The sequence below is a fragment of the Rhipicephalus microplus genome, chromosome 6 (assembly GCF_043290135.1).
Source record: "Rhipicephalus microplus isolate Deutch F79 chromosome 6, USDA_Rmic, whole genome shotgun sequence".
NCBI lineage: Eukaryota > Metazoa > Arthropoda > Arachnida > Ixodida > Ixodidae > Rhipicephalus > Rhipicephalus microplus.
This window is the reverse complement of record NC_134705.1, coordinates 68,077,188-68,101,471: the sequence shown is the minus strand read 5'-3', so window position 1 is coordinate 68,101,471 and position 24,284 is coordinate 68,077,188. Positions and strand designations below refer to the sequence as shown.

Sequence of the window (24,284 nt, the reverse complement as noted above, 5' to 3'; positions counted from 1 at the left end):
AGTCATTTATTGCTCAGTCAGTAGAAACTCATTCATCAAAGTTTTTCGCCAAAAATAATTTACAAAAAAAATATTTTTGTTAATTTTCTTTCGCCAGTATTTAATTATGCACATTCATTTTTTTGGTAAGCTACCCGATTCTTGGCCGATTTCCCAGCGTGGGTGTGAGACACAAGTTTAGAATCTACATCTACATCTACATCTGGTGGTAACACTAGCAGCGTATCCTTCCGGTTGCCTGAACGAATTTAGGTAGCGCTGACAGAGTAGCACTGCGGTCCGCTCCCAACTTATTGGCTCCAAACGATAAAAGGGTGGATGCATTAACTGCCAATCCGAGCAAACCATTCAGTCTCTCAAGAGTTATTCGGTGCAGTGGGGCGAAGGACAGCATGTGAGAAAAAAGTGATCTATTGTTTTCAGATCATTGTAAACTGCACATTGATTAGTTATAAAAAATTTTGATTTATGGAGATAAAAATTTAACCGAGAAGCTCTACAGCGAAGGCTTATGAGGGTCACCACACATTGACGAGAAAAACGTTTTGTGGTGTTCCATGTGAATTGCAAGAGCCGAAATTCTTTATATTGTAGGAGTGATGTTTCGGTTATTTTTAAGAATAATGGGCGTTTGAATCGTTCGGCAGTAATAAGAGAAAACTGTAGAGCTACTAGTACCATCGGGAAACTTAAAAATGCTGAAGCGAGCGATTCAGCAGTTTCATTTAGTGCAATTGCAGCATATCCGGGGACCCAAAAAAACCGACCTTCTAATAGGCTACGTGGTACGAGAGACCGAAGCATCCTGAGAAGAGGAGACTGCTTTGCGGACGGTAAATGCGTACAAACAGACAAAGCATTAGAAATAATTAAAGCTTTTGATTGCTAAGAACAAATTTTTCGAAGAGCCAATAGAATAGCCAGGAATTCTGCAAAATATACAGGCGTGAAGTCAGGCAATGGGAGCGGAAAAGACCAATGAAGCTGATGAGAAAAAAATACCAACTCCAGCTTTCTGAAGATTTTGCGTTGCCTCCGTCGAAATTACTACGTAATTAGGAAAATAACTGAGATAGTCTGAAAGAAGGCCCACCATAACATGCTTTAAAAGTAACTTGGCGTTTTTTTTAAACGTCATCGAAAACTAAGTCAACTGGCATCGAGCATAAGGTTCGGGGAGTTAAATGCTGGAGGGAAACGTGGAGCTTTGATAACAGAGACTAGACGAAAATGACTTGTTGTCTTTGATAACGACACACGGGCGCCTAAAGAAAGAAACTGGATATTTGATAAAAACTGTCTGTGAACGAGAGAGGGGCAAATCGTAGAGTTTTAAAAATGTTTGCATGGTAAGCTGTCGAATCTTGAATCAAGTGGAATGATTCGAGCTTCCAAATGAATAGCACTATTTGCAACACATCTAGGTAGCCTGAGACACAATCGCAGAGCTTGCCATTCCAATAATATAACAGGTCTTAATTTCACTCAGCACTTCCGGAAAACAGAACGCAAGGAAATTCCAGAATAGGGCATACGTAAAGTTTGTACATCATAAGTAACGTATCCCTGCGTATCCACCAATTCTCATCGCAAAACCAGCGTAGCAATCCTAAGGAACTTTCTGCTTTATGGGTGTTTGATCCTGTTTGTTGCTGCCAATTTTAAGTGTCCACGTAAACAATGCCTAGATAATTTTTGTTCGTCTGCTTTTTTGCGCCTAGGCTTCAACTTTGTTTTTTTTTTGGCTTTCCTTCACTCGCAGCTTCGGCTTTGCTCTTGTCATTGGGCTTTTTTACTGCTCCGGCAGACATCTCGCGCTTCGGATCTTCGCCGTCCTTGGTTGCCAGTGCTTTACAATCACCGGCCTTCTCGGCATGTGGTGGGGCTTGTTTGAAAAGCGCGTTCACGTGTTCTTTGGGGATTACAAAAGGCGCGACTTCTGGTTTCTGTAGACCCGGGGTGTCATCTGCTTTCACCGCAGTGCTTCCAGTCGAGAGCAGACGATGGCCTGTCACGCAGGCTCTCGAGATATGGTTGAGAAAGGTACAATGAACACGAATTTTTAAATCCTCATACGATCTGAATTGGGAACCCCTCGAATGGTGCCTTTCATTGGCAGCTTCAACAAGTTGGGCCTTGGCAGTTTGCAGTGTGTAGGCAGCCGACCGCCCATGAAGTGCCGACGTTCGACGAACGTTTTCAATTCACTCGCACGCTCAAGGAGCATCCTCAAAGCCGTAAAAAAGGCTGATGTAGCGCTTAAATTCCATGATCACCTGAAACGTTCGCGCTGATTGTGGCTGTGCTGCGCCGGCTATATTCAGTCGTTCCAAGAGCATCGATATCAGTCTGTCTTTTTTTGAAGGGCTTGTAGCAATTCACAAGCCGTGATAGTGTCTCCGTGGTCGGAGTCCGCACCTTCACTACCAGTCAGGTTGACTCTATGGTCGGTGCGTTCTAAGAGTTAAGGTTACCAGCGCCATGCACCGATGAACTCACGTTTACTTTCCCATTGGTGACTAGATGACCATCCCCCTTCTGAAATATTATCTTCGTCGGGCGTTCTTTAGGCAAACGAGTTTTTTTAGTGAAAGAATAACTTACTGTAACATAAATAAACAGATGCCACGCAGGCTATATTCTTGTCTTGTCGCCTAGAAGATCTTCGCTCATACCCACTAGAGGGATTGACCACACTGTATTTTTATAATGAATATTTTGATACAACGCTTACTAAAAAGAGATAAATTAGATAAGAACAATAAAAAATGTTCCTTTAAAAAACGTGCAAAAGTGCAGAGGAACTTGATAAACCAGAGTATGTAAAACAAATTAGCAAAATTAAACAAGGGTGACGAAAAATTGGATATATCTGGCAGTACCACTAGCAGCGTATTCTTCCGCTTGCCTGAATGAGTTTATGTAGCGCTGAGAGGATAGCACTACGGCCTGCGCCAAACTGACTAGCTCCAAACGATAAAAAGGTGGATGTCATAACTGCCATTCCGAGCATACAAATCGGTCTTTTAAGAGTTATTCGGCGCAGTGAGGCGAAGCGGCGGCATATGAGAAGAAAGTGATCTATTCTTTCCGGTTCATTGCAAGCCGTACATAGTGAAACGAAGATGCGTGAGCCTACGGGGCGCGGAAGAAGAAGAAGAGTAGTGGAGCGGCGCTTGGACTGTGTGGTTGGGTGAAGCGTTCTAGGCCTGTCTCAGAAGTACGCTGCTTTTTCACAACGCCATTTCACCTCATTTTTAAAAAAACACAGTCACTCGTAACAGTTTGGTGGAAGGTGCCGGGTACATTGATCTGGACGACCCAGCTCTACCGATTTTGCGACGGAGCAGACGCTTGGCATGCTTGCCACCACAGCTACCAGACATGAAGGACGCGGGAGCTGGCCATAACAACCTCGTTGCTGATGAGCGACACGCTCACCTGCCAGGACAAAATCGCTGCGGCATGCCGGAACGTCAGCCGAGGACCTTTTCGGGGCAGCCGGATGACGATGTTGAAGACTGGCTCAAGCACTACCATAGAGTGAGTCGCTGCAACTGCTGGAGCACTGCTAAGAAGCTCGAAAACTTGGTGTTTTTTCTCGTCGGCACCGCGTCTCCTTGGTTCGACAACCATGAGAGTGCATTCACCACATGGGAGATTTTCGTGGACGAGCTGAAGAGGTGTTTTAGTGACTCAACAGCTAAGGTCAAGCAGGCGGAGCAAACGCTTTCACGTAGAGCTCAGTTACCTGGTGAAACATGCACCACCTACATCGAGGCCGTCTTGAAGCTTTGCGGAATCGTGAGTGCGACCATGTGTGACGAAGATTGATCGATTTGTGTGGTTTGACGTCCCAAAACCACCATATGATTATGAGAGACGCCATAGTAGAGGGCTCCGGAAATTTCAACCACCTGGGGTTCTTTAACGTGCACCCAAATCTGAGTACACGGGCCTACAACATTTCCGCCTCCATCGGAAATGCAGCCGCCGTAGCCGGGATTTGAACCCGCGACCTGCGGGTCAGCAGCCGAGTACCTTAGCCACTAGACCACCGTGGCGGGGCATGTGTGACGAAGATAAGGTAGGTCATCTGCTCAAGGGAATCGTGGAAGACGTGTACAATTTTCTTATCACTAAGGAAGACTTACACACACCTTCCGACCTAAGGAGACACTGCCGAGCATTTGAAGGAAATTCTTACCAAAATTTTGACGTCTTGAGATTGTGCCCACGATTGCAAGCGTCAACCTTCCATCGCAGGACGACATCTCTTCTCTTATAAGACGAGTGGTTAAGGAAGAACTTGCTCAACTGCAAGCTGTGGACACCGCTGGCGTCTGCCATCAGTGTGCATTCGACCAACGGCCCCGTGGACCACTGGTACCTCGGATGCGACAGAGCTACTTTGAGCCTCGCCCGAATTACACCGATCGGTTCGAACGAAGGAGTGAACGACCTTTCAAAAACCAGGAACGCAGGCAAGCTGCACCACAGTGATTTACTCCTCGGCTACCATCGCCCGGCTTTTATCAACCGACGAGGTCTACTTCGCCGGGGACGACTAGACGCGACACCCGTACTTGCTACAACTGCGGGCTACCTGGACACATCGCTAGGTACTGCTACTGTCGCCAGCAGCGAGCTCCACGATTCAACGTGTACATGCCCTATGTACCTGCTGGCGAGTCTCGACCATTTCAGGGTTCTTTCCAACGACAACACGCAGCACGTGCTGGCTCGCCTTGCTCTGACCGCAGCGTTACCCCACCACCCGCACGCCAACAGCGATCCCCGTCTCCGCGTCGCCGCTCGGGGACGCCATCACCACTGGGAAACTAACTGGTGCGACCACTGGGGGCGGGGCCGCAAAATCATTTTCCACAAGACCCCCTTGCGTTGTAATGGTTGAGAACGAAGTGAGTGTTTTTGTAGATAATGTGAGTACTGTAGCACTAGTTGATACCGGTGCTGCCATTTCCATAATGAGCATGTCTCTTAAAAATCGCCTTGGGACGAAAGTAATGTTTGCTTGGAATCGGAGTGCTACGTTCTGCGGCGTAATAGGAGAAACGTTGAGCCCGGTTGGAGTTTGTTCTGTTTTACTTTCTGTAGGAAATGAAACGTTTCGAGCTGAAATAACGGTGCTTGCACGAGCGACCCACGACGTAATTCTAGGTATAGATTTTTTGTGGGCATGTGGTGCAACTCTAGACTGTCGTAGTGGTGGGATTATTTTTCGTCCCGTGTTGCCGTCTCCAATGACAAAAGATACCGTTGATGACTGCTTGGAAGTGTTTTCCGTGTCTGAAGACGTCTGCGTGGCCCCACATACTGCAATGTTTGTGCGTGTAAACTCTTCGCGTTCCTGTGCGGGTTCTTACTACGGTTTAGCTGAGCCAAACTTCGGTAACGTACTTAAGTAAAACATTATTGTGCCTCGTTGCCTCGTGCTTACCGTCGATGGTTGTGCCGATTTGTGGACTGTGAACGTTTCCGCGCAGCCCATATATCTGCCTGCAGGACCTAAATTGGGAAGCTTTCAAGAGCAAAGTACTCTTACCATACGGTCACTCCAACTGTCGGTGGATGTAAAGAAACCCCACACCAACTCGTACCCCGACTATTCCGCCAGCATTGACCGTATGATTAACAGGTCACTTCCATCAACTGAACGGTCGCTGCTGCAGGAGGTGATCGCACGCTATGCTTCAGTCTTTGACTTTGCCCAAGACGAGACATCTACCGTTATGCCACCGTCTTCACGTACGCAACACCGCATCTACACAGGCCAAGCACCACCAATACGCCAGAAGCCCTATCGTGTATTGCCTTCTGAAAGGAAAGTCATCGTTGAGCAAGTTGAAGACATGCTAAAGAAGGGCGTCATACAAGAATCGTGTAGTCCATGGGCAGCTCCCGTCATTCTAGTGAGGAAAAAGGATAATTCATGGAGATTCTGCGTAGACTATCGTCGCCTAAATGCCATCACAAAAAAAAGACGTCTACACTTTGCCACGTATAGATGACGCCGTGGACTGCCTGCATTCTGCTTCCTAATTTTCTTTTGTTGACTTGCGTTCTGGGTATTGGCAAATTCCTATGCATCCCTCAGATAAAGAGAAGACTGCCTTCGTAACACCAGACGGTCTCTTTGAGTTTAACGTAATGCCCTTTGGCTTGTGCAATGCTCCAGCGAAATTCAAGAGATTTATGGATACAGTACTCCGTGGACTCAAATGGGAAATTTGCATGTGCTATTTAGATGACGGGATTTTCTACGGCAAGACTTTTCAAGAGCATAACCACCGCTTGTCGCTCGTGTTTGAATCCTTACGCGAAGCTGGCCTTGTTTTAAACTCGAAGTCTCGTTTTGAAGAACGTCAAGCCCTCGTATCAGGCTTTCTCGTGAATAAAGAAGGCGTGCGACAAGACCCACAGAAGATTGCAGTGGTTCGCAACTTAGAACCACCACGAACAGTGAAGGACCTGCGAAGTTTTCTGGGTCTGTGCTCATATTTTCGCCGATTTATTAAGAACTTCGCACAATTTGCCTCCCCACTGACGTCCCTTCTTCATAAAGACACACCATACTTGTAGGATGATAAATGTAAGGCTGCATTTCAACAGCTGAAGTTTTTATTGACTTCAGGACCCATCCTAAAGCATTTTGATCCTGATGCTTTGACTGAACTTCATACTGATGCTAGTGGGCTAAGTGTTGGTGCTGTGCTGGTCCAACTCTGCGACAGCCGTCAGCACGTCGTAGCATATGCCAGTCGGACACTGACCCGAGCAGAGATGAACTACACCGTCTCCGAGCTCGAGTGCTTAGCAGTCGTCTTCGCCATTCAGAAGTTCCGACCGTATCTACATGGCCGCGAGTTCACAATAGTGACTGATCACCACTCACTATGCTGGCTTGTGGGACTTCGTGACCCGTCTGGCCGGCTGGCTCGTTGGGCGTTGCGCCTCCAAGAGTAAAGCTTTTCTGTTACCTATAAGAGCGGACAATGTCACACAGATGCTGACTGCTTATCCCGCCTTCCTTCAGTACACACCAACGCTGACGACAATGACATTGATGACTATTTAGTTTCTGTCTCGTCCGACTTCCCAGATACCAGCAGCTTCAAACTTGAGCAGCAGCGCGACCCTACTCTAAAACCTTTGCTCGAAGCTGCACATAACTCCGTCGACAAGCACTTTAAAATTTCAAATGGCTTGCTGTATAAAAGAAACTATTCAGCCGATGGCCTCCCGTTGCTTCTAGTAGTGCCGGAAAGCCTGCGCCAGGTCGTACTTCGTTCTGTGCACGATGACATAACATCCGGTCATCTCGGTTTCACACGTACGCTACATCGACTACGCGAGAGGTTCTACTGGCCGAAAATATGGAAGACAACAAAACAGTACGTCGCCAACTGCGCTATATGTCAGCGCCACAAGTGATCCACCACTGCCCCGGCAGGTTATTTGCAGCCCATCCCTCCACCGACATCTCCTTTTGAAAAAGGCGGCATCGACTTGCTCGGACCCCTTCCTAAGACCCCATCGGGCCACCGATATGTTATAGTGTGCGTGGATTATTTAACGCGTTATACGGAAACGGACGCACTGACATCGGCCACAGCAGCCGCTGTTTCTTCTTTTCTGTTACAACGGGTCATACTGCGTCACGGTGCGTCACGGGTTGTCATCAGCGACCGTGGACGAAAATTTATCGCTGATGTGGTTGAAGAAATTTTGCGCCTTTGTGGCTCCTCTTATCACCACTCCACCCCTTACCATCCGCAAACTAACGGTCTCACTGAGAAAACAAATAGAACTCTCATGAATATGCTATCGATGTACGTTGATGCTGACCACAGGAACTGGGACGCCGTCTTAACGTTTGTTACTTACGCGCATAACACCGCCAAGCATGAAGTTACTGGTCATTTGCCTTTCTTTCTGCTTTACGCACGAAATCCACAAAGTTTTCTGGACACTCTATTACCTTTCTCGCATCAGGAAGATCTGTCCATTGCTCAGACGTTGTGTCGCACTGAAGAAGCACGTCAACTAGTGCCCCTTCGAACATTGTCTTCTCAAGAACACAGCAAGAGTCGCTACGATGCCAAGCACATCCCCGTAGAGTTTTCTCCTGGTGACTACGTGTGGCTGTGGACTCCTGTTCGTAGAAAAGGATTGTACCGGAAGTTTCTAGCAAACTATTCCGGCCCATTCGTGATAGTCACTCGTCTCAGTGACGTGAATTACGTTGTCGCCCAAGTCACACCGAATAACCGGCGTTCGCGCACTACGCAAATTGTTCAAGTAGCCCGCCTCAAACAGTACCATCATAGGTCTATTTAACTCGCCCGGCGAGCTTCGTCTGCCGCCGGGGGAAATGAAACGAAGATGCGCGAGCCTACGGAGCGCGGAAGAAGAAGAAGAGTAGTGGAGCGGCGCTTTTTTTTAACATACTGTCTTCACTATACAACTCCCCCCCCCTTTTCCCTTTTTTTCGTTGTAAGCAATAATGCAGTTATCGTCCATATGAGACTATATGTTCTCTTGGCCAATCCCCCAGAGTGGGTACGAGCCATGGATTAGAGGATACAAACAAACAAACAAACGGCGCTTGGACTGTGTGGTTGGGTGAAGCGTTCTAGGCCTGTCTCAGAAGTACGCTGCTCTTTCACAACACCATTTCACCTCATCTTTAAGTAAACACAGTCACTCGTAACAATAGGTTAGTTAATGAAAATGCTGATTGATGGAGATAAAAATTTAACCTAGGAACTCTACAGCGAAAGCTTGTGAGGGTCACCTCACATTGACGGGAAAGGCATTTCGTGGTGTTCTTGTGAATTGCAAGTGCCGAAAATTTTTAGATTGTAGGGATGATGTTTCGTTGGAATTTTCTCAAACGCCACACAAACTCAAACACCACACAGTCCAAAACTGTGCGTGAGTATCTCTGAAAGTCCTCGTCCTCTTTCTTTATCTACAAAAGGCGCGTGCATTTCCAACATGATCCACTAACAACTTGGAATCACCAGCGCGTTTATTTGCAATAGTTAACCACTCCATTAGACATTCGTGGATTCCGCCTGAGTAGAGAAGCACGAAAATAGTTCCTTTATTCAAGAAACATGAAGCTGGGTTTACTTTGGATAACATTAGGCCTAATTCATTCACATCTATTCTAGTAAAACTAATCGAAAGATTTCTACACATTAGGATAGACAACTGGTTGTACGAAATTGCAATTTTAAGCCCATGCCAAATTGGATTCAGGGGTGGCTGCTCCATTTGGTGTGCCCATGTTAATCTGGAAAGCAGGATACAACTAGCTTGTTCTAAGAAGCAGGTTCCCGCCTTAGTCACTTTAGATATTGCAAAAGCTTATGACAGTGTGGAACACATTAAACTAATGAATTCACTAACGCACATTGGGTACCCAATTACTTCGTGGCATGGGTTTACTCCTTTCTAAAATATAGAGATTTCTATTGCTCTCAATCTGGCATGTCGTCTTCAAAGTATAAACAAACTAGAGGTCTCCCCCAAGGTTCGGTACTTTCACCGTTATTATTTATTATTTTATTGTGCGCAATTCCAGTACAACATGATGTACAGGTGTATGTACACGCTGACGACATCCTTGTTTTGCTACAGCTACAGATATACATACATTATATCAGATGCTACAGTTTTATATGAACGCTCTGGGCACGTGGTTAGACAACATTATTCTATCAATAAACATCAGGAAAAGTGCAGTCATAGCTTTTCCTATAAGTGTTCCAGTGCAGATTTGCGTACTTTACAGACATAATCTTATCCCGCAGGTGAAATCGATTAAATACTTGGGATTGATTTATACTGATAACCTAAATTAGAGTCTGCATATAAAAAATAAGGCAGCTAAAGGAGCACAGGCACTTGAAATGCTTCGTAGACTCAGCAATAAATGTTGTGGTTTACGTCGTGATGTGCTAATAATGATATATTAAATGTATACTCGCCCAATATTGGAGTCTGGCTGTGTCTTGTTTTCTGGAGCACCCGCCTACAAAATAAGACCACTGGTACTACTGGAACGCGAAGCGTTACGTTTATGTCTTCGATTCCTTAAATTAGTCGCAATTAATATTTTATATAAGGAAGTGCGCCTGCCTTCTCTTCGTGTTAGGTTCCAAGTCCTAGCAGTCCGTACCTTCCTAAAAATATACGCGTCCCCCCATAGGAAGTTGCAATAGGTTTTGATTGATGAGCCGACGTCCTTTTTCAACTAACAGTGGTCTAGATTAGAGAGCCGACAAGTCATAGTCGTACAGAAGCTCTTGGAAACATTACATGTTAACCTTCGTGAAATACAGGTACTAAGAACACCTATTTAAACAATGAAAATAGAATTTGACAATATTTTTCTATTAATTGCAAAACTCTACTCAGTAGATATCTAAGGGCCATTTTGAAAGACCACCTGGCAAGATTAGACACAAAGATTGTAATAGCAACTGATGCTTCAGTTGGAATTGCATCTTCAGTGCTGGAATTGCATCTTCAGTGTTGGATTGGTTTTTTTTATTCGTTTACCTTATTTCACACCTATTTATCAGGCAGAAGTGCTAGCGATTCTCTTAGCGTTACGAAAATTACCTCAATCAGTAACAGATGCTATTATTCTTTCAGCCTGCTTGTCTGTGTGCAGTATTAACTGCGCCTAATGTATTCAATGCTTGAAAAGTATTTTAAGACCTTGCCCCAAGACATTTACGACTCATTCGCTTGGTGTGGATACCAGGGCATAAAGGTTTAGCCCTCAATGAATATGCAGATGCACTCGCAGTGGCCTCACATAATTATCCCATAATTTCTATTTTGCCGACGCTAGCATTTGTCGCCATGGCACGCTTTGAAAAATTTGTCATGTCAGATAAGTTTGAAAAATCTCGCTTGGCAACATCGAATTTTCTCCATCTTTTAGGTACCCTTGGAAAAATCGATGGTGCTCCTCTAGAACGACGGAGATATCAATTATGAGACTAAGATGCCGAGTCCCCCCCCCCTCCCTGAACTTGATGAAGTTCCCAGGCCACTATTCCATACTGTGTCCCCTGTGCCTCCACTGCAACGAGAGTTAATCCCTTCACCACTTCCTCTTAACATGTAGGTTATACACAAAACAAAGGAAGAGACTGTTAGAAGAAGCTCTCCGTAGGTTGGCTCTAAATTTATCCCTTCCGGTGATCCTCTCTTTTGAAGCAACTGAAAGAGCATTAAGCCACAGGAGTGTTTGCTAGGCCGTATGCGATTTTCTAAAAAGAACAAAACAATTAGAATGTTAGGCTGATGCATAAATTCACTTTATTTCAAATCATATTAGCCTGTTCGTCATTTGTATTACCTAGAGTTTATTTCTAATCTATCGTTTACCAATTGGTTTTTTGTTTAAACATCGTTATCTAAATAATCCGGCTGGTAAAACAACTGCACCTCACAAATGAGGCACCATCCGTTTCATGGCCGATCCCCCGTGGTGGGGTGCGTCAGGACTCTGAGGAACAACCAATCAACATTTGCATGCGCTTGTACCTGACATAAGCATGTAGTACAGGTACAAGAGCATACAGGCAAAGGTACATACCACAGGTACATAGCTTGTATATCCATAGATTCTACAGTCAGTGAGTCAAGAGTTTTTTTAAAAAGACATGACGAGTTTAAGCCACAACGGTGTCCTCGAGGAACATCCTAGCAGCCCCTCAGTGTAGGCCACGCATGAGTCGGGGCGGAAACATGGTGGCGTTCCGCCGGATCTTGGCATAATTTGTTGTCAGAAACAGGTGGTGTGGTCATTTTGTAAAATAAAAAGTGTATGCGCTAAGGCACCTTATTCTTTTCTGGTCATGTCAAACAGACCTCGAAGATTGCTGACAAAAAAAGAACAATGCTACAAAAGCGAAGAGCACTTCGTTTCATATGCATTTGTTTATTCAATCTATAATACGGTATACTTAGAAATTTCCTAAAGACAGCGTAAACTACAGGCACTACTAAAAATTTCGCCATGAAAAATTTTTGTCGTCTTGCAGGAGTAATTATGACCTGTTAAAATAACAATATGCAAATGTTACAGCACGAAAATGCCTTGGAACGCCATTTATTACCTGTGTTGCGACATTTTCAGATAGACAGTGAACACAAATTTTAAAGTCTCATGCCAATCCTGCAAGGGCTTCTATAGGGTGAATGGCTTCGTTTTTTTTTCAGACATCCCGGCAGCTCCTGCAGGTGATAAAAGGTTTCTGTTTATGAAATTCTAATTAGGGCATTAGCGGCTATTTCAAACATTTCGCAACTAGTAAAGACGCATATTTGCACAGGGCGGGGGGTCAAAAGTTCCCAGGGGACGCTCTTGTAGAAATGCATAAAATAGTGGCCTGGGAACTTCTTGAGCCACCCTGTATGTGTGAACTGAGGTGCCTAACACGACAATAGAGAACGGTAGATCAGATGGAAACTAACACCGGTTGGTAATGAGAATAACGGGACATGTGACAGACTCAAAGGACACGGGGAGGAGATATCGTGATGTTTACTGTTTTTGTTCCCGTCACTATGACCAGCACTTTCTGAATCTTACCCTGAAGCTTCTTTCTTGAATGTCACGTTTTTTTAAAAGTATTGCGCATGATGAAAACGATATCAAGATCACTTCGCACGCGATTAAATGTTACAGGAAATTGTATACGTATATTTATTCGATTACAGCCTCTTTTAGCTACAAAAAACCTATGGACTAATGAATCGATGAAGGTGATAGCATATTTCACGAAATTGAATAATGGTAAAACTATTTCGCTTACGTGTGTCTCATCAGGCTGCGCATAAAAAAAGAGAAAAAAAGATTAAGGCAGCTTCGCACCAGTTGGTGGCTATCCCTATTTGTCTGTACCTTTTCTAGGAGCGAAGCTCCTTCGGCCCGCACTTCGTCACCGCCACCGGTGAAGCTTCTCGCTCAGGGCAAGCTCGCTGAAAAAAGGGGGTGAAACGGCAGCGCAAGCGCGACGGCAAGCTCGCGCACGCCTTTCAACTCACTCGCTTAGTCATTTCCTCCACCGACCGCCACAAACCCTCTCCCAACCAGCTTTCCACCCTACCACTATCATGACAGCCAGAAGAAGGACAAGCCGCATAATCATTCGCATCCCATTCTTTATCGCTTTTACTCATACATGACACAGCTGCCAGTTTTCCTCCCTGTGTTTCTATGTATCTCACTGATTTTTCCCTTTCATCGCCTTGTTTCTTTCTCTTTATTTATTGCTGCCCATTTCTCCATCCTTCTAACAATTTTTGATTCTTGTGTTCTTTTTTTTCTATATATATAACTCGTTTCTTGTTTTTTTTTCTAGTTTTCATCTCTCTCCTTTACCTTCTTTAGTTTAGCCTTAGGCTCTGTTGGTTCATCTCAATTTGTGAGTATTTCTTTTAAAAAAAAGAGTGTAAAAGACCAGGCCTTTAAATGCACGCATGCAAATACACGTAGCGCCAATTATACAACCAGCCAAGATCTACTTTCAGCGCAACGAGTGATTGTATGTGTATTTTTACTGCCTTGATTTTCCACGCCCTGTGATGTGTCCAACCAACCAGCCCCAAGTTCACCGTTAGAGACGCATTTTTTTGCTTGCTTGTACGAATGCTTATGTTCGTAGCCAATTTTATTCTCGTATTCCACCTCTTAATTGGCCATTACACTGGCGGTTATAATCATGGTGAAAAGTATATTGAAATTTTAATGAAGAAAAAGTAGTTATTCCGCCATCCCGGGAGTATAAAATTGAACAGTCAGGGTTACCTACAAACATAGTAAGTAAACAACTGATATTTGAAATAAAAAAATAAATGAGAATTTCAAAGTAAAATATATTCATTCGGAATGAGCTAGCAAGTAAGTTTTGTGTGTGTCCAGGAACTCCCCAGAATTCTAGGCAGAGGTCGCTTTTGTTTTGGCCCATAGGAGAAGCCGCAAGGAAAATTATTTTTCAATGCTTATTTTCTCATTCACATTTCTCAATGCATGCCAAGCATGCGAAGCATTTCTTCCCGCACTGCAAGAACTTTTGGCGTGTGTCTGCGCGTCTATCTGTCTGTCACTCCATCTATCAATTGTACGTGGACGTTAGTCAGGGTTGGAGGGAGACGAAGAAAAAGAAGGTGTTGGAAATAAAGAAGATGGCTGACACCCCAGCCTAGTACTGTGTAGCATTGCAAATTGGCGCAGCCGCGTATGTTTTCTGTGTGGACATTCAAGATGTGGGTGGACTTCACCATTGGACCAAATCAACGAAGTGGCATCCAGATCTTGACTGCAACGCCTCAAGATGAAGAGGAACCAGCTCTTCCGGAAGCAGTGAGCACTGACGCATTCGTTTCTTATAAAATCACTAAAATGCAGCTCACTTCAGGCCATTTACTTGCTAAAAGGACGGTGAGGATCAACATGAAACTTAAGGACTATGAGAATTTTGTGCTAGCTCCAGTAAGAAATGGTGCGAAGCCTGCTAACACTGCTTCGCCTGACAGTTCTGTCGAGCTGATCAGCAAGTTTCTTGAGCTGCACCAAGAACAGAAAAGGCAGCAAAATTATTTATTGCGCTTGCTTGTAAACGCGACGGAAAGATTAAGCACACCGAGTAGCGAACACTTGAAGCACGACATGTTTGACGGAGAGCCTAGTAGTCCCGAGTCCTGGCTAACGTTTTACGAGTATGATGCAATGAAAACTACTGGCAGAGCGACGAAGATAAAGTGAAAAACATGAGACTATTCCTATCGGGCAAAGCCAAGAGTTGGTACGAATGGCGTGTCAACGCTCACAGCAACAAACCATGGATGGAGTGGAAAGCAAGCTTTCTGAGCTCCTTCAGCGAGAACAAGGTGTTGCTATGGGACAAAGCAATCACGTTCAAATACAGGTCTGGATCTGAACTCAGCTAATTTTATGAAAACGGCGCTTGCTACAGCTGGCGGACGCATCTTTGCCTGAGACGTCTGTTGTTCCGCTTATCATCCATGGTTTAAGTTCGGACCTCCAGAAGCAAATACAAATGCGAGGACCCAAGAGGGTCGAGAACTTCGTCAGGGAATGCGAAACCTCTACCTCCAGGACATAGAAACCCAGCGTCAACCCATGACACCCGCTGCAAGGAATACCGGGGCCACACGAGCTGAGGAACGACGCCCACTAGTAAGCCAGAGACCCACTGCAACACCGATATTATTTTTGACCGAACAGGGAAGCTCAGACCATGGCGAAGAGCTAGATGACGTAACAAAAAACTAAATAGAGAGGGTATCGGCTTCCACCCGACAACATCAAGAGAAGCTGTTTATTTGTCTCATACAAGTCTATGGTACAGATCTGTTTTTGTGGATGGAAAGGAACGGAGTGCGTTAGCTGACAGCGGAGCAAACGCCATTGTTATTAACGCAAATATTGTTTAGAGCGCGAAAGTAAAGCAGGGAAAACCAGTAGAACTACACGGATACGATGGAAGACGAGATGTTTACGATAAATGGACTTTTATAGCCATATCTTGTCTTGGCAACACTGTCCCTGCGCAAGCACTGGTACTCGAGGGAGTGCCGTATAAATTACTGCTTTCACATCCAGTCATCAGTGCACATAGCCCTAATATCTACTGGACAGGAGAAATTACCACAGATAAAAAGCGCCGCACTATCAACGCCGTAGTTTCGCCTTCAAGCACTCCGCGGAAGCCATCATCAGGTGAAGATGTTAGGACGTTTTACCCAAAATCGCTGTGCTTGAAAGGATATCCTACGGCAACTACAAAGTTTGAGGTACCATTCCGGCTTAGTGATGCGACGGTGGTGAGGAAAAAAACCATAATATGTCACGAGAAAAGAGAATGTGGCTTCAGAACGAGATTTAAAACATGTTGGGTGCGCAGATCATCCGTCCATCTACGTCTACGTTCGCTTCACCCTTCACCATTGCACCAAAGGAAATAGAAAGTCTTCAACTCTGCACGGACTACAGACACATTAATAAGCAGACTGAGCTTTTTTCGTTTCCTTTGCCACGTTTAGACTCTATCATAGATGACACGGGTGGCTGCACAGTTTTCTCGCGCACTGACGTATATAAAGGATTTTGGCAAGTTCCGATTTTTGGAGAGTGCAAGAAATAGTCTGCCTTCATCACGCCCTTTGACATCTATGAGTATAACCGGCTTCCATATGTATAGAAGAACTCGCCCGTTTGGTTCCAGAAAATGATGAACGACGTCTTGCGACCGTTTCTCGGGCAGTTTTGTAACGTCTATATAAACGATATAATAATATGCTCCCACAACGAGGAAGAGCACTCAAACCATCTGGCTAGTGTAATTCAAGTAGTTTCTGACGTCGAGCTCAAAATTATTGACAAGAAGAGTGAGTTTTTCCAAAGTAAAGTGGTGTTTTCTGGAAGAGTATTTGATGGCCAATCCAAGACAACAAAATGGGAATCAGTCGAACAAATCGCAAAAATGGAGAATCCATATGAGTTGCACTCTTTGTGGGTATTTCTGGGTCTTGCAGGGCATTTCCGACCATTCATTAGAGATTATGCGATGAAACTCAAATGCCTCACAGAAATGACTAAGAAGAATATGTCATTTCAGTGGACAGCAGAATGTGAATCTGTTTATCACAGCCTTGTGAACATCATTTCGTTCGATACGGTCCTGACTCGTCCAGACTTCAGGTTGCCCTTTGAACTGAACACCGATGCTTCTTATTATGGCACAGGCGCAGTGCTTTACCAGAGAGATATCGACTCTCCACGGAGCCACCAACAGAGGGTAGTCGGGTACTATTCGTACACCTTTTCGAAAACGCAACTGAACAACACGACTACAGAGAAGGAAGCCTTGACAGTCTTAATGACCGTACGCTATTTTAGACCTTACCTGGATGGCAGGAGCATCACGCTCTTTACGGGTCACCAAGCCTTAACGTATATTCTTAACCTCGCTGAACATCGAGGAAAAAATGCTAGGTGGGCGAGTGAACTGCACCAGTTTACTTTCGTGGTTCACCACAGGCCTGGAGAACACCTCAAAGACGTAGATTCGCTTTCAAGACTGACGGTAATTCCTGATCAGGAAAATGTCAACGCAACGTTGTTTTGGGATGAAACTGAAGAACTTAAGTTCCACAACGGAAAGTTCACAGTCCCAGAAACAATGGTGCCTCGAATTTCGGATCTCTATTACGAGTCCCCGCAATCAGGTGGACATGGCGGCTTTTAGAGCAGATATCACAAGATTCGTTAGCGTTTCCAGTGAAAAAACATGAAATAGGACGTTCAACGGTATGCTCAGTCTTATCATCAATGTCAAGTTCACAAAACCAAGTACCCTCAGAGAACAGACTAGATGGTTTTACCTCAACATTCCACCGTACAATTAAACGTCATTCATCTGGATTTCGCAGAGCTCAAGAAGAAGGCAGCAGGAGTAAAAAAAACGCAGTCTTTCCTTGTGGCAATAGACCAGCGCACAATAATATGGCTGCACGGCTGGGAAGGGAAGACGCAAATAGTGTGATTGCTCATTCGAGTCGAGAGATGTTCAAGAACACAAAACTAGTAATATCAGATAATGGACCGGCGTTTCTCAGTCCGCGTTTGCAAGATTGGGCGAAGGAACGAGGAGTTGTATTGCGACGCTACGCTCCGCACCATCTTGCAGGAAATGGCATGGCTGAAAGAATCATTGGGATTTGAAGCAGTTCATTTCAATGTGTGCAGGTTTTCAGGGTGGATAGAAGTGCTGCTTCGAGGCAGCTGTTGCTCATCACAATCGGTCGCACACTGCGAGCATCGGCTGTAGTCTATATTTTGCAGCTTTCAGAAAGGTACCAGTGCTTCCTGCTGATCAAGAACTTTGCATTGCAGACCACCTGCGATTGTGCGAAAAACCAAAAACTTCGGAAGCCTACCAGCGATTCTGGGAAAGTATGAAGAGAAATTTTGACCGCCGCTACGGCACGCGGATAGCTCAGATACAACTGAAGAAATGGTCTTCCCGGCTCAAAGCAGGTGTACATGGGACCTTATCGCGTGGTGCAGATCGCAGTGCAACATGGCGTTCTCAAAATGGTTTATTACACCGACGATGACGGTGTACTGGTGTTTGCGACCATTGAATACGTCTTCATGTATCACCCAAGGAGGGATGTGTCTTCTCAGAAGGGAAGTGTACGTGGACGTTAGGCAGGGTTGGAGGGAGACGAAGAGGAAGAAAGTGTTAGAAATGGGGAAGATGGCTGACACCCCAGCCTAGTGCAGTGTACTATTACATCAATCAATATATCTACCTATATAGCTGTTTACGTCTGCGTGCTCTTCTGATCACATGCCTAACTTTGCCTGAACCGAGATTAGTATGGGAGGGTAAGATGGTTTGACAAATATAATGCGCTGGTCCACACTTGAATGTCACAATCCCGTCGCGTATGTCGTCAAACCCTCACCGCCAGAAATAGGCATGTACTCACGGGCGTTTATGTTCAACTGGTATGCGGTATGTACCTCAGGTGATTGACACTATGTATCTACTCAGGAAGGGTGAGAACACACACAGGCAACTTTAATGCGAGAGATTCAGGAAAAAGCTGACATCGGCAGCGTTCACCCGACGAAAGCAAAGAATGTATAATAGGGTCTCAGCAAGACTCAAACGCCAGCATGCTGCGTAGCAATGAATTATTCCACCACAGAGCGGTGCCAGGTCTCAGAACTACTTTGCAAATAGACCCTGATGTTCTTGGAAACGTCTATTTGTATCGCAGTGCTTGATATCCCATTTTTTCAAGCATTACATGTATGCTCTTATCATACAGCCGTCACGTAAGGATAAGATCAGTTGTATTTTGGTGCCATCTGTTGAAGTTGAATCCATTAGCAGTGTGCAGGGCTAACATCCTCGTGAGGGCCGGCGCTTCATATCAGTTTCTTGCTACTGGTGTTTCTAGTACTCATGTTCCTGTTGGTATTGTTCCACAAGTGAAAACAAGCAGTTATAATAATATCTGCAGATGCTGAATATATGTCTGTGCATGCAATATTTTGAAATATATTTTGTGTCATATAAAAACCTGTCGCACAATGGAAATTCGAAACACAGTCCCCTTCCATCCACATGCTTCGCATAACACCAGTTCCCAAAGCACGTGCGATCTGCCGAATTTTCTATCCAATGCCTTGTAAAACGTCGACAACTAAGTAAACAATAACCGATGTCTCAGGCTGTTGATAACAAAAGCAAAGAAGAGATTGCACATGACCAGACCTTCGTAAATAAAAATTGAGAGGCGGATTGTGACAGTAAAGTTCTGTGAAACCCACTTCCAATTTTGAGTGGGGCTTCATTTATTATTCCAAGCTGAAAAGGATGACCGTATTCTTGAAAAGGTAACCTAATTTTCAAGAAACGCAGAAGTGAAGAGGATTGGCCAAATCGGCAATAACAAGAACAATATTGGGTGAAGTAGAGTAAAAGTCGGGTTCTCTGAAAGCTGGAAAAAAACTCCCCACTCAGCTCCCGAGACGCTGCAACGGAAGTGGTATAGCAATTTGAGAGGAAGTAACGTACTGCCTCCATGGAAATAGCAGCTATGCACTTGCTGGTCGCTCGAAGAAGGAAAAACACTGGAGAAGTTCTAGCAAGGCTTATAAAAAAATTGTGTTTGCAGACTGTTACAAATATACATAGTCACATACATAAATGTGACAAAAAAGCACTCCGGAAATGAACAGTCTCTAGGGTGACCCTGCGGGAGTTTGCAGAGAAGATGGTACCTAACACTTTAGACCATGTTCGGAACGTTTGGCGGAACACCGAAGCCACTTCGTATTGCCTCGGTGCTCTGCCTTTACACCGCTGTCGGTGAATGGTCACTTGTTCGTTTTGTGATAGGACAGTGCACTAAGAAAAGCGACAATCTACCATGAGGATTCCACTTTCGAGCACTTGTGAGGGCTCAAGCCCCCACCCCAAATAACTCATCACAAAAATACAAATACACAAAGATAAACTAAGGTCGTAGTAACAAAGGCGTGCTCAGCGGGCACGCACCTATTTAACCTAAAGCTACGCGTTCTGGTATTCATGGCCACAAGAAAGATATCCCTTGTAACACGTCAACTTATTGCCTGGGGAACAGTAATCCGCCTCTCCCCTGTGCGCTGTAAGTGAAACCGCTCGCTCTCTGCCCGCAGTTTTAATTACGAGCTTGTTCCACTAATTTTTGTCGCAGTGGTTTTGTCGAACCAACCTGAAATGTTTAGCGCAGAAAGAGCCGAAGGCATGCTAGTGCGAGAGCATTCGTCAAAGGTGCTAACTGGGCGCCTACGAAAGCGAGCGAGCTTGCGACACGTTTCACGTGTCGCAAGCTTGCTCGCTTTCGAGAGCTACCTGAAGCACGCCGGACAGTGACGGAAAGTCGTCGGTAATTCCACGTTTTCGCACCGCACACCGCCGTGACTCGGCGGCGACTTTTAGGCGCGCAAACTGCAAATGGCTGGGCTGTTAGGCGAACGACGGTCATACTGCTGCACTGGATCCCGAAAGAGGCTACTTCATGTGCAGGCCGAATGTGCCGTGAGGCAATCAGGGGGTCGTCACAATGACGTTTCCATCGCTTCCCCCTTGTCGCGTACGTGGGGATTGACTCCTTTGTCCAGGGTTAACAGAAACCAGAAGTAGTCGATAATATAAGCCACCCCAGCACTTTGCGTGGCGCCGTACAGGCACCATGGTGTCTACTGTCAGTGCCTAACCGGTCGTACACTGACTGTAAGCTGTCAAAGCAATTTTGCGTGCCGAAGCAAGTGCAGCACATCAACTGGCATGCCTCCCCAAGTTTACCGCACAAAACAAACAAAGAGAAACTAATACTGCCATATACTCTGTTCTGACAGCGGTCTTACACCACCCATTAACAGAATGCAGCCATATGCGTAAGCATGACTGACCTAAGCCACTTTCCCCTTTTTCGAGTTGATTGTAGTACTGCATATTTAACACTTAACAACTAGCATGATAGATCAAAACTATGCACTAGGTTTCTGAACTACGCACATTGGACAAAATATCGCGATCATGCGTAAAAGGCAAAGCTTAATGATCCCCCTTTTTTGGTGATCACGTAACCACAGAACGAGAAGCTCAAAAGTTCCGCTGTATAGGCTGAAATACTGACTCGAGACACTCTGATTTCTGATACTTTCATGTGCAATTTATAGTTACGTCTGCGTCAAGTAGCGTAGGGCAGCTTTGAAAGTTTTGCTCCTGTCACAGCAGCAGCCACTGTGCACTGACGTTGTTCTCTCCATCACTCTGTACACGCAGACACAAATACAACGTGTTAATCTGTCACATAGTTTGCGGGAAGCTTATTTCGGTGGTAGCATTGTGTTTACGATGTTCAGAGATCAGAAAGTGACAGCGCAAATTCTGACAACTTTCGACTGAGGAATAATGGTAAAGGTAATGGTGTACTTTACTTAACTGCATGTAAAACAATCCGTTGAAAATTATACAATCACGTGGTCAGAATATGGCTCATGAAATAAGTTGGCTGTTTACAATACTGTATCCAAAATTTTTCACTCACCTGAATATTTATCTCTATCTTTAAATTGTATTATGCAAGAAATGAATCCCAAGCTCTATGTTTACGTCTAGGAAATATATGTTGAGAATTTTTCGCTACGATAACAAGGGAGCCAAAAAATCGCCAAGCCGGCGCAAAACGCACAGCAAGGCCACAGCGAAAGCTAAAAAAGTAGCCTTTTTCAAAGCCCTTTTAAGCACTCCTGGGGCTACATCTGCAAGTGTACTCGAATGGTACTCATAATGCCATACACCGTCATAATTTCTGTGGTGTAGGAAAGCGTCCTTTATGCTATTATTCCTCATTTTTTCGCAAAAACGAGGTAACCGCTACACACCTGATTGAAAATCAATATGTGCACTAAACTAAAACTGTTGCTTGGGCGAGTTCGTTCATGAATAATATATATTTAGCGGTGTAAAAAGACCTAACAGCGAATAAGGAACATACAGGCACAGCACTCAGTTCTTGCTGTCATGACGACGTTGAAGAAATATGCCTGAGGTTTTTGTAATGAGTTGGGGCGGTCAACGGCCCACCAGTTACGCAATTCACAGTGTGTGATATCAGGTCGTTACTTCACTCCTCTGAGACGCGTTACTATGCATGTTAAGGCACTTTTTCACCCGACAGGAAGCGTGGATAAAGTGAGTTTGCAACGAACTCTGATATACTGGTGTTCATTCCATGCTATATAGAAACGGTGTAGCTAATTGACAGAGTATTTGGCTGCCACGCAGAGGAGCTAGGCGCGATTCCCCTTCTGCCCTCAATATTCATTTATTAGAGCTTTTTTGTCTTATATGTTGAGATAGTTGTTACAGATACCGGCGAAAATGCGGCACCAAAACCATCCCTTGCGATTTTATACCAGCTTTTGCTGTAAAATTTGTGGAAGTTCATAATACTGCAGTGGCTTCGATAATGAAGGGCTTGCACTGAGAATTAGTGATTTCATCACGCAAATCAAACTTTTAAAAATAGCTATCCATAAAGGTGAACAAGTATTTCACCAGCAAATCTTTAAAAATATTCCATGAAATTAAGTACTGACAATTACAGTGGTGTTATCAAACTAAACCTATCTTGGGAATCCTGCGCAGGAGATACAACGCTAGGGTTGATTTGTCATTCAGTGTAGGTACACGTTAAGGTGCTTAAGGGGATCGAAGCTTCCCATGCCATCCACTATACGGCGTCTTTCGTTCTCATATCATGGTTAGGGAACATCAAACGCTAACACTTGTATCAATGCCTTAAAGTGGCAACACGTGAACATGTGTAGAAAGCATAGTCTTACAGAAACACGCTCATGCTTTCCATCTGTCATCTCATCTAAAACAATCGTATTCTGAGAAAGGAAAAATAAAGAAGCACTCTTTCGTGGTACAAAGCCATGTGAACTTCTGCTCGAATTCCTCAAAAAGAAAAACCACCTGATTGCCGAAGAATGCGCCTTGGTCTGGGGATTGAACCTGGCACTAACGCCTTTTCAGGGTGGTCACTCTACGTATTGAGGTAACCACGAAGCTAGCGAATGGCACTGCGAGGGCGAATTCATCGACAACGGCGTCTGGATACAAGTAAATGAGCTCTGCGGAGACACGTAAGGTGGCTGAAGGGCTAAGAAATAAAAAAAAATAGACTACTACCTGTTTGGGGCACGATGACTCTAGAAAACGCCAGAGTGACCGCTCCGCAAAGGCGTTGGTCCGGGGTTCGACCCCAAGACCAGGACAAATTTTTAGGCATGTAAGAGGCTCTTGTTCTGTGAAATCTGTACATATTTTCTTGCGGCTTTGTTCCAGAAATTGATACTTGTCTAGTTTCCTTTTCTTAGCTCTTCCGCCACTCTGCGGGTCTCCGAAAAACTCATTTGCATTAGAATTGTGCTCTACTGCAGGCGTATCAAAAGAAAGAAGTTAGGATGCGCGTGTTGTTTATCTGTTCCCAAAATCTATCATTATTATGCTCGGGCCACGACGAATGCATGAGAGCTTAAGCTTCGAGCTTTATTGAAAGCGTTTATCAAACCTTGAACAGACGTTTTCTTAGTCGGACCTTGAGAAATTGTTGGCCTATTTCCGTATCCACGCTTGAACACAGCTGTGTCATTGTTGATAGCACTTTGTCTGTGCAGCGGCGGTCGTATTGTACATGCCCACACGAAAAATCCAGTTGAACTGCTATTGCAGGGATCTCGTTTTGGTACTGCAGGAAAAAGAAATATAAGCATGGCAACACATGCCACAACAGTTAATCTCGAAGTGTAGTTCATAATTAGAAAATTTTAATAATGCTGCCTAGTTTTTTGCTGGTAGTTATATTAGCACTGAAACAGCCTGTGTTATATGCATAGCCTCGACTTTCGCAGCATGAGGCTAACAACTGATAAACATATCTCATTGTACGTGAAGTGAAGTATGATAAAAATATCTCCTCTATGCAGTCATGGTCCAAAAAGTTTTTACTTGAGCGGAAGCTTGATGCTTGTATATCCTCTTACGTTGAATAACAATGTACAATAGTGCACTGTTATTCAAGCATCAATACGTTTTCGCTAGACCATGGTGTGCCATAATAGTCGACTT

At 44.7% G+C, this 24,284-nt stretch overlaps 1 long non-coding RNA gene across 1 annotated transcript; it reads right to left on the bottom strand.

Annotated features, from left to right (window-relative positions):
- Positions 1–12,144: 12,144 nt before the first annotated feature.
- LOC119168107 (uncharacterized) lies at positions 12,145–23,862 on the bottom strand. Its single transcript, XR_005109426.2, has 2 exons — positions 23,728–23,862; positions 12,145–12,285 (listed from the first exon to the last, which is right to left on the bottom strand). It is a non-coding gene; the product is annotated as an uncharacterized LOC119168107 (long non-coding RNA).
- Positions 23,863–24,284: the final 422 nt, after the last annotated feature.